An 11,386-nucleotide genomic window follows, 5' to 3' on the forward strand; every position below is an offset into this window, starting at 1 on the left:
CCCTCCACTTAGAACCATTAGCCCAAAATGCTAGACAGCATAAAAAGAAGTTATGTACTACTATAACGTTCCCTGTGAGTTGTTCATCTCGCCTTCATTCTTACAGATGGGATTCAGAGCTGATCCTTGGCTCCGAGTCGGCCTAGTACAAAGCTCGGATAGCTCGAGGCCAAGTCCCTATCCCATGATGCACCTAGAGTTACCTCAGATCTTGTTTGCTGCATATAATACCATATGTCATTCTATCACTCCATAAGAGAAAGCTATAGAAGGGTTGAGCAACCAAGAAGAATCCAGCATCTCGGTCTTCGAAAAGCCCAGGAGGGGGTAGGAGGGTGGGAAGTGAGAATGAAGGCGAGATGAACAACTCGCATGGAATGTTATGGTAAGTACATAACTTCTTTATGTGAAATTGTTCTATCTCGCTGTTCATTCTTACAGATGGGTAGCGTCCCAAGCACCATCCATCTCAGGTGGCTCATGGGAGTATGTTTTTCAGGACAGTGGATCCAAAGGAGGCCCTGTCAACTTTGTAATGAGTGACAAAGGTATGAGGTCTTGACCAAGTGGCTCCTGCACAAATGTTATCAATCGGAAGTCTGGCAGAATATGTAGACACTGCTCTGGTGGAGTGAGCCTTAATTTTATGTTGTAAGGGCAAATTAGCAGCTGAATAAGCAAATGTGATACAATCAGATAACCACTTAGAGTTGTTTTGGCCACTGGCATACCTTTCCTGGAGTGTGAAAAGGAGACGAAAAGCTGTTCAGAGTTCCTAAAATCTTTTGTTCTATCCAAATAAAATCTGAGCTGCCTGTGAACATCAAGTTTGTGCAGCATATATTCTAAATTGTTGGAGTGATTGGGGAAGAAAACTGGCAAATAAATAATTTAAGATTAGCTTCAGTGCAAACTTTAGGCAAAAAAGAGGGGTTAGTTTGAAGTGAAACTGTCAGCATGGAAAATCAAATGAGGAGGCTTAATGGACAAGGCTTGAAGCTCTGACACTCTGTGGGCAGAAGTGATAGTTACTAAAAAGATAATCTTCCATGACAAAAATTTGAGGTCACATGAGGAGGTTGGTTCGAATGGAGGAAGGATAATGCGAGAAAGCATAACATTTAGATTCCATGGTGTATAGAGAGATTTTACAGGTGGTCTGAGATGAAAGGTCCCTTTAAGAAAGGCTTTGGATAGTTTGTGTGACATAATGTTCCATCCTTCAAATCCAAGGTGAAAATTAGAAATGGCAGCAAGCTGAACACAAACTGTTGCTGCTGCAGCTTCTTTTTTAAAAAATCAGTCAAAAACTCTAAAATAGAGGCCATAGGGGCTTGATAGGGATCAATGCTGTTTTGAGAGGCCCATATAGAAATTTTTTTCCACTTGCTAAGGTATAGCTGAATTTGCATAGAAAAGTTATGGAACCTGGCTATGATGGGAATTGGAGCAGCCAAGCTGTCAGCTTCAGGGACTGCAGAGAGGGATGAAGTTCCCAGAGTGCATCAGAAGATCTGGAACTGTGTCCAGAATCCAAGGGTCCTCCAGAAGATGAAGTCGAAGAAAAGGGAACCAAATCTGATGAAGCCAATGAGGGTCTATTAGAATGATAGTCCTTTCCAGGGCTTTTGCTTTCTGTAATACCTTGGGTATCAATGGGATTGGTGGGAATGCATAGAGGAGACCCGGTGGCCAATCGTGAACAAGTGTGTCCCTTGGGGCTTCTCCCAGAGGGGGAATCAGGGCAAAGTAGCTTCTGCATTTCATGTTCATGTGAATGGCAAAATGGTCCTAGCATGGCTGGCCCCACTTGCGGAATATCCTGTCCGTGATTTCTTTCTTGAGGGACCACTCGTGGGGCAACAAAATTGTTCTGCTCAGCTTGTCTACTATCACGTTGGATTTCTCCAGGATGTGCGTTGTTAACAGAAAGTACTGGGTGGATATAGCCCACTGCCATACTCTTAGGGCCTCGCGACAAAGGGGATATGACCTGGTTCCTCCTTGTTTGTTCAAGTACCAGACCACTGACATGTTGTCTGTCTGAATCGCAATTTTACCCAGAGGAAGAGAGTCCTGGAAGTGCTGCAATGCTAAAAGTACTGCTCTCATCTCTAGGACATTGATATGCAGATGTGTCTCTTGATCAGTCCATGTGCCTTGGGCTGTTCTTCCCTGAAAATGCCCCCCTCCCCCACCCTATCAGGGAAGCGTCCATGGTCACTGTGGCTGCAGGTGGGGGTAGAACGCTTATAATTGTGCTATACAGTTGATCTACATTTTGCACTGTTATAAAGCTTTTTTTATTGTTTCACTGTATTTATGTACTGTTTTATACTATTTTAACATTACTTAAGTGTAAACTGCTTTTTCATACTGAGAGTTGTATAACGCTTATAATTGTGCTATACAGCTGATCTACATTTTGCACTGTTATAAAGCTTTTTTATTGTTTCACTGCATTTATGTACTGTTTTAACATTACTTAAGTGTAAACTGCTGCTTTATCATACTGAGAGTTGTATTTTCTGTTTGTGAGTGCTCTATCCGACCTTTTCTGTGCATTTTTGATAATTGTCTGTTTACAGTTAAAAGCATTCTCGAGTCTGCTCCTTGATCTGTTTAAAACTTTCATTTAGTGGCTACAGCTAGGAACTGTAATTTCTCACTCTCACCCACCCTCCCTAGTGTTGTGTGTTCTTATACTTGGTGGCTTTGCAGTTGCCCGCACATACTGTATATTTGATCTGTGACACTCCTCCCAGTCTAGTGTCATTAGTTCACTCAATCTAATAGAGAACATTTATGAAGACCAACCCACTCAGATTCTTAACGTTGAATTAACTTCTGTTCCAGCTTTCTCCATTTCCACTTTACTGGAAAAAAATTCTAAGCTTGCTTCCCCCCTTTCCTGTGGCAGATCTTGCCCAGATACGGATTTGCTGTGTCCAGGACTGTTTGCGAGCTCCTAAGCACCCCCCCCTTAACTGGGGTTAAACTATTCCTGGCGCCATGAAGTCTGTTCTTCAAAATTTCACTTGCAACTAGCCAGCTTTTTAGTTTTAGCACTCATCTGTTTCTTTGAGCTCAGCACTTGTTCAGAACTCATTGTAAGCACTAAATAAGTTACAAATTACTACAGCACTCAACTTTCCTCACTTACCTAGAGGAAAACAGTTTTTAGTACTTAATAAATAAGCACCTATTCAGGCATGTCTAAAGGTCAGCTCCCGGTGTTTTCTCCTGTCTACCTGATTAATCTGAGCATCTTGGGATAATGCAGCAATTGCCTCATGTACACAGACAACCCTCTCCTTCTACCACCCAACACTACGTCCTGTGAGAGATGCACTTAAATAGCCAAACTGGAAGCAAAGCTCTCTTCACCAAAGACTGGCCTAGACAGTCAAGAGGAGAAGGTAAACACTTGCATCGCACCACACTCATCACATAGTCCCTCAAAACCTACACCACCAAAACACACACACAGAAGCACAAAACACACACCTACATTTGCGGAGGCTCTCAGTACAAATCTACCCAAACAACAGAGACCTCCAAAGCAGAAATGCAAGCAACCTCCAACCCCTAACACAACCCAAATGACACATAGCCCACATACTCAGTGTGCCACTCAACTACAGCCTATAAGGCATAACGTACCCAACACTCTAGTCATAGGTGACTCTATAGTCAGGCACACTGATGTTCCACTCACCAAGCTAAACAAGGAAAAAGTTACTGTTAGCTGCCTGTCAGATGCCAGGATCCGCCACATAACGCACGCACTCAGGTCACTCCACAAGTACAAATATGACTCTGTCATTGTCCATGTTGGTGTGAATGACCTAAGACGTACCTCCCTGGACTACATGAAGAGAGACATGGAGGAGCTCTCCGATCTTGTAGCCCAGGCAGGTATGGCCCTAGCCCTGAGTAGCATCCTGCCATCACCCAGAATGATACCACAGTACAAGGACAAAATGATTGACTTTAACAACTGGCTAAGCTTCTGGTGTCATTCTAAGGGAATCCAGTATATGTCTGCCTGGGATGACATGATCGACAGACCACGCTGCTTTGCCAGAGATGGCCTGCACCTGTTGCCCTTGGGATTCCAGATACTGGCAAAGGCTCTTGCCACCCCTTTAGTGCCTTTTTTAGGCAGGATTCAAATGACAAATTCATCACCGTAACAGGTACAAGCAAGCAAAATCTGAGGGTAACGCTACTCAATGCTAGAAGTCTAAACCTCAAAATGCACTCACTCGAGGCACTCCTTAAAATGGAGAACACTGACATCTGTGCAGTGACAGAGACCTGGTACAAAGCTCCAGAGAGCACCTCTGCATTACCAGGCTATAGTTCATATCACACCTTTCGGCAACCAAACCAGGACCTAAAAACTAAAGGTGGAGGCGTGTCCATATTCATTAAGGATATCCCCACCTCCAAGCTAGTTGCTCAGCATAATGCATCCGAGATTATCCAAGTTCAATTAACTCTGGGCAAAACTGCAATCCACATTGTAGCTTGCTACAGACCCCCCCACCATGCCCCAGGATTCACACTCCTCTTTTCTTGATACACTGGAAAATATTAAGGTACAACCCAGCACTCTAATAATGGGTGATTTCAACTACCCTACCATTAACTGGGAAAACTACTCATGTACCAACTCTTTTGCTCAACGTTTTCTGGAAATCATCAATTCCAATGCCTTGGATCAACTTATCCACACCCCCACCAGGGGCAGCAATATCCTAGACCTGGTCATCACCAACATGGGTGGCCGGTGTTCCACACCAGAGGTCAGCTCCTCGTTGGTCAGATCCGACCACAAGCTAATCACCCTACACATCCACATCCCGCTCCCACCCCCCATTAGGGAAACAACCGTAACAAATTTCTCCAAAGCCAACTTCAGAAACTTCACGACACCTATGCAGATGGACAATAGAGGTACGACTGCTGAATCCTACACAAACGCACTTCATAAGCACTTACACGAGTGCATGGATCATGCTATCCCTAACAGAACCAAGATGCTATCCTCCATAAAAAGGAAGCCAATCTGGTGGTCTTCTGCCATAAACAAACTCTACAACAGAAGAAAGAAACTGTTGCAAAAAAGAGTAAAATCCCAGGATTGGAGGAACTCCCTGGTCAGCCTCAGTAAGAAGCTGAGATCCCTCATAAAATCCTCCAAAGCTAGTTATGAAAACAAAATTGCCACTGATTCTAAAGACAACCACAAAGCATTCTATAGCTATGTCAAGAATCTCAATGGCAACACTCAGATCTGCTCTGAGTTACAGCACAATGACACTAAATATACAGAACCAACTGATATTGCCAACATCCTGGCAGATAGGTTCAGTGCTAACTTTACCCCCCTCTCACCCCCTAAAGGACCCATCTTTATACCGGAAGAATGCAAAGTTCCTGTAATCATGGCTGCACAGGTAAAAACCTCACTTTCCAAAGCCAAGAACACAGCATCCATGGGACCTGACAACATCCCAGGCTGCCTTCTACATGAACTACAGAATGAACTGGCACACCACCTAAGTACCATGTTCAATCATAGCCTCACCTCAGGCTTTGTGCCCATTTAATGGTGCACCATGACAGTTATCCCACTCCACAAAGGGAGGGGCCACAACAGACCCCAGGAACTACTGCCCCATTAGCCTGACGAGCCTAGTCTGCAAGGCCATAAAACGCATCATCATGGAGCTCATAAACAAAGACATTGAAGATCTCCAAACTCTGGACCCCACACAGTTTGGGTTTGTTAAAGGCAGATCATGTCTCCTAAACCTGACAGACGACTTTGAAGTAGTCACCAAAGCCAAAGATGAGGGTAAGGTGGTTCACACAGCCTATCTAGATCTCGCCAAGGCATTCAACACCAACCCCCACTCTGGAATTATAGATAAACTCACTAAACTAGATATAAATCCCTATGTCACAAGATGGGTTGCCAACTGGCTTACTGACAGAACCCACACTGTGAAAGTAGCAGACTCCAAATCAGACTTCAGACTAGTGACAAGTGGAGTACCACAGGGTTCAGTCCTGGGTCCTCTCCTGTTTGGTATCTACTTCTCTGAAGTACAGGCTAACACAGAAGGTCTTTGGCTAACTAAATTCACAGATGACTGCAAACTAGGAGCCATAATCGAAACTCCTAACGATGTGGACATCCTACAAAAGGGCCTCACTGAGACAGATGCCTGGTGTCAAAGACATGGTCTCAAGCTCAATGCCAAAAATTGCATTGTCATCCCCTTTGGTAAAAACTCTGTACCCATGAACTACCACATAAGCGGTAGTCTACTTAACACCGAAAGTGTGATGAGACCTTGGGACACAGGTGGACAGTAGTCTCTCCTTTGATAATCACATCGCCACAGTGGTCAGGAAATCCTTCTACATGGCACACCTCATCACAAAAGGTTTCTCATCCAGAAAAAAAGAGGTCATTGTTCCCCTCTACTCATCACTCATTAGACCCATTATAGAGTACAACACCCCTTTAGGTATGTACCTCACAAGGCATCTACAACAACTGGAAAAGCCGCAAAAATACCTCACAAAGAGGATTACTGGCCTCAAACAGATGCCTTACGCAGACCGTCTCAAAAAACTCCAGCTTTACTCCATTGCATATTACCTACTCAGAGGCAATCTCTGCCTAACATACAAAGCTATGTCAAACCCAGAGCTATTGGACATGTTCCACTTAAGGAAATCCCAATCCCTCTGAGCTAAACACTCTAGGGGCCTAAACCTTGTCACCACAGTAAACAGAACATGCTGGAGGGATAGATCCCTGTCCCAGAGACTTCCCATACTCTGGAACAGACTACCTATGTCAAACAGAGCTCCTCATTAGCACTCTTCAAGAAAAATCTTGATGATTGGATGGGTAATAGGAAATTCACCCCGGGGATCACTTCTGTGGTTCTGCTTGACAGGGGCACAGGAAAATAATTTTCTTGGGTGGCGAAAGCCAGGGTACCTTTTTGGCTAGGCTTGTACAGGCCCCTAGGGCCAATAGCCTAGTACCTACCTATGAACCTATGAACAAAGGGACGACCTATCATGACATGGAGAGGTCAGCCATCACTGAAGATCCTTTTTGCAAGAGTTCGTGATCATTATAAGGTGAGACATGGGGAGCTCTTGGTAAGACCATTGAGTGAACAACAGCCATTGCTGAATCCGCAAGTGCATGCAACTCAGCAGTATGGCCAGAATTGCAGGTGCCATCATGCCTAACAATTTCAGTAGTTCTTATGTTGGAGCCTTGTTTTTGGATATCAGATTGCAGACCTGCTGATGAAGTAGTAAGACTCTTTCTACTGGATGTCTCAACATGGTGGTGGTGGTGGTGTCCATTTCTGCTCTTATAAAAACGGTATATTGCGATGGTGACAAGGCAGATTTTTCTGATTTTCTTGTAATACCCAGCTGGCTGCAGAGTGACAGAGTGGTGTCCCTGGCTTGAATGAGTTGATGAATGGTGGTGGCGGTGAAGAGCCAATCATCTAGGTACAGAAACACCTGGAATCCTAAATGTCTCAGGTGAGCTGTGACCACTTCCATACATTTGGTGAACACTCTGGGGGCTGTAGTGAGACCAAAGAGCAGGGCTCGAAACTGGTAATGATTGGCTCTCAGCCGGAAGCGCAGATGATCCCTAGATGGACTGGCCATTTTTATATGGTAGTACGCATCCTGGACGTCTATAGAGCACATCCAATTGTCTTTCCCTAAAAAGGGAAGTATCGACTGAAGCGTGATCATCCGAAACTTCTCTTTCTTGACAGATTTGTTTAGCCTGCTGAGGTCTAATATAGGTCTCCAGTCCCCTGTCTTTTTTGGAACTAAAATGAATCTTGAGTAAGTTCCGGATCCTGTCTGGTCTGCTAGGACTGGTTGGATGACTATTTTTCTTAGCAACGTTTGGACCTCTACTGTTGCCTGTTTCCTGTAACGGGGTGGAACGTCTGGGATTTTTCTTGTCAGTGGAGGGGGTGTGGCGAAAGGAATGAAATATCCTCTGGAAATGATACCTTGTACCCAGTTGTCATTTGTTATATTGAACCAGGCATCTGTACACAAAGATAAGTGACCCCCGACTGCCTCCAGAGTAAGACAGTCGGGCCTCCTATCAGGAGCGCTGGTAGGGCTTCCCAAAGAAGTGATCTCTGTCACCCTGGTTTTGCAGGCCCCCTCTGCTGCGAGGGTGGCATCTTCCATTATTGCCCCCTCCTTTGCCCCTGGAGGGGGGGGGGTTCACCATGAGTGTCCTGAAAGGCTCCTTGGGCTTTCTGGAACCACATCTTTCCTCACCTTTGACCCTCTGGGTAGGATCTGGTAGGGGTGGAAAAACAGACTCCGACGGCAGACAGTCTTTCCTTCCTGCTCACACCTGGTCAAAGTTTCCTTAACTTTGGGCCTGAAAAGGGACGAGACATCAAAAGGGGTATTCACAAAAGATGACTTGAAGGGCTCCGTGAAGGAACACAAGTGCATCTAGGAGTGTCTCCCAAGAGCAATTCCTGTACCCGCTGCCCTGCTCATTCCATCACTGCATACGAAATGAGGTGCATGGACGAGTTAACTATAGAGTTAAGGGTAGCAAATGGAGAGAACTTTATCTGAAGCTCCTGCAGCTACTCTACCCTGAAGAGCATCTCCCAGCTCTTAAAGGAGATCTCTTTACAGTCTCGTAAAATGGGTTGGATAGTTGAACGAACGCAGTACAAAAGTCGCTGAACTGTAAGTGCGCTTCCCATATCTATCCATGATCCTAGAATCTCTGTTAGGAGGATGGATAGAAGAGGAAGTTTCTGAAATGTTCTTTTTGGTGGCTGCCGCCGCTACCACCATGGCATCAACTGGCACACCCTTGGTCAGAAAAGATTTGTCTTGGGGAGCAGAGATAAAGTTATTAGGCCTCCTAGGAACAGGCTCCATGGTGTCCAGAGACTCCCACTCCCTTCGTGAGAGCAGGAGCATAAGCTCATCGAAGGGCGGAGACACCCAAGAGGTGGAGGGCTGAGACCCGAAAGCCTTCAGGAGAAAGTACAGTTTTGTACCTACCATAAATGTAGATGTTTGTGTGCTAATACAGCTGCAGTCATAACAGATGGGTTTTCCTGCCGTCAGGCGGGTCCTCGGTCGGCCAAATTCCAAAGTCTAGGTCCGGCATCGGTTGTCGTCGCTTCTTTCCTGACGTCAGTGTGACAGGGGTATAAAGGAACCAGCCGGCGCCATTTTCTTCAGTTTTTCTTGCCCCAGATGTCAGGTGCCCCCAGAAGGAAGGCAATACATAAATTTATGTAATAATGCAATGCAATATAATCAAAAAACAGTAATTGCAAGCAAATACACCATAAATTAATACCCCAATCAGGTTGTATGAGTAGGTGTTAGCCAATAGGCCTGTCCCAAGAGGGGAAGGAGGGAGGGAAACCTGGACTGCAGCTGTATTAGCACTCGAACATCTACATTTATGGTAGGTACAAAACTGTACTATGTTCATCGTGCAAACAGCTGCAGTCATAACAGATGGGTAGAATCCCACAGCTAAAAAAGGGGTGGTAGGCACTAGGTGGAACTAGGAGGAGCCAGGATGCCATGCAAGACTGCAGTGGCAAAGCCTGCTCTAGTTTTGGAGTATAATGGTAGGTGATAGTGCTTGGAGAAGGTATGCACAGAACTCCAAGTGGCTGCTTCCAAAATATCTTTGGTAGGAACCCCTCTGAGGAAAGCTGCAGAGGTAGCTGTGGCCCTTGTGGAGTGAGATCTGATGCCTGCAGGTACAGTTTTACCATGAAAAGAGTAACAAAAGTGTATGCAGTGGGCTATCCATTTCGAGATTGTCTGTTTGGAAATTGGCTTCCCTTGAGCTCCTGTAGCATAGGACACAAAGAGTTGTTCTGATTTTCTGAAAGGCTTTGTTCTGTCCAAATAATAACGCAGCTGTCTGTGGATGTCCAAGGAATGAAGTAGTCTCTCCCCTTTGTTTTGAGGATTAGGGTAAAAGGTAGGTAAGTGGATAGCCTGATTCAAAGCTACCCTGGATACCACCTTTGGCATAAAGGACAGATTGGTTCATAAGGAAACTCTGTCCTGATGGAAAATGATGAAAGGCTGCACAGCCATGAGGGCTTGTAGTTCCGATACCCTGCGAGCTGAGGTGATAGCCAGAAGAAAGGCTGTTTTCCAGGACAAATATTGCAATTCTGTTGAGGCAGCCGGCTCAAAAGGAGGCAAGGTCAGTTTTTCTACAATGAAATTGAGGTCCCAAGCAGGTACCGGTTGTTTCCTTGGGGGTTTGATATTCTTAGCCCCTCTGAGAAACTGTCTTAAGAGGGGGTGAGAGAATAAAGGAGGATCAGTGTTGTATTCTGCAGAAATGGCTGAGGCATGAATTTTGATGGAGGAGAATGAAAGTCCACTGCTTAGTATCTCAGCCAGATACAGTAATATTTGAGGTAAATTCAGTATTCCAGGATTCTGGCCCTTTTTCTCATTCCAGGCACAAAACCGTTTCCATTTTGCGGAGTAAGCTTTTATAGTAGAAGGCCTTCTGGCCTCCAAAATGACATCCTGCACCTCCTTGGAGAGTAGGGTCTGTTGTGAAGTTAAGGAATCTTCCATGCGGCCAGACTGAGTGTTTTCAGCTGACTGTGAAGAGTTTTGAAGCTGTGCTGAGTCAGAAGAAGAGGCATTAGAGGTAGGGTCCATGGTGGGGAATGCGTCAGGCTCCTCAGGAGTGGGTACCAGTGTTGTCTTGGCCAGTCTGGAGCAATGAGAATCATCTTTGGTCTGTCTGCTCTGGTTTGTAATAGAACTTTGGGCAGCAGAGGAAGAGATGGAAAGGCATAAACTGTCATTGTTGTCCAACTGAAAGAGAGTGTGTCCACTCTCCAGGCCTGTGGATGAAAAGTCCTTGAGCAGAATTTTGCCAATTGGTGATTTTTGTGGGAGGCAAAGAGATCTATGTCTGGCCTTCCCCATGCTTGAATTATCTCTGTAAAAACTTGAGGATGCAACTTCCATTCGTGTGGATCTGTCATATTTCTGCCTAGGATGTCTGCCAGCGTGTTTTCCTTGCCTGGCAAGTACTGTGCTTGAAGTTCGATTTGTAATTCCAGAGCCATGTTCCAAAGAGACATGGCCAGCCTGCATAGGGGGTATGAATGGGTTCCTCCCCCTGCTTGTTTATGTACCACATTACTGTGGTGTTGTCTGTCCTTATCAATAGTTGACCTGGATGCAGAAGGTCTTTGAAAGCTATAATAGCATTTATTACTGCTAGCATTTCCTTTTGATTGATGTGTAGGTGCTTTTCTTTTTGGGACCA

Source organism: Protopterus annectens, chromosome 13.part0 (assembly GCF_019279795.1).
Source record: "Protopterus annectens isolate FY-2018-M chromosome 13.part0, PAN1.0, whole genome shotgun sequence".
Lineage (NCBI taxonomy): Eukaryota > Metazoa > Chordata > Ceratodontiformes > Protopteridae > Protopterus > Protopterus annectens.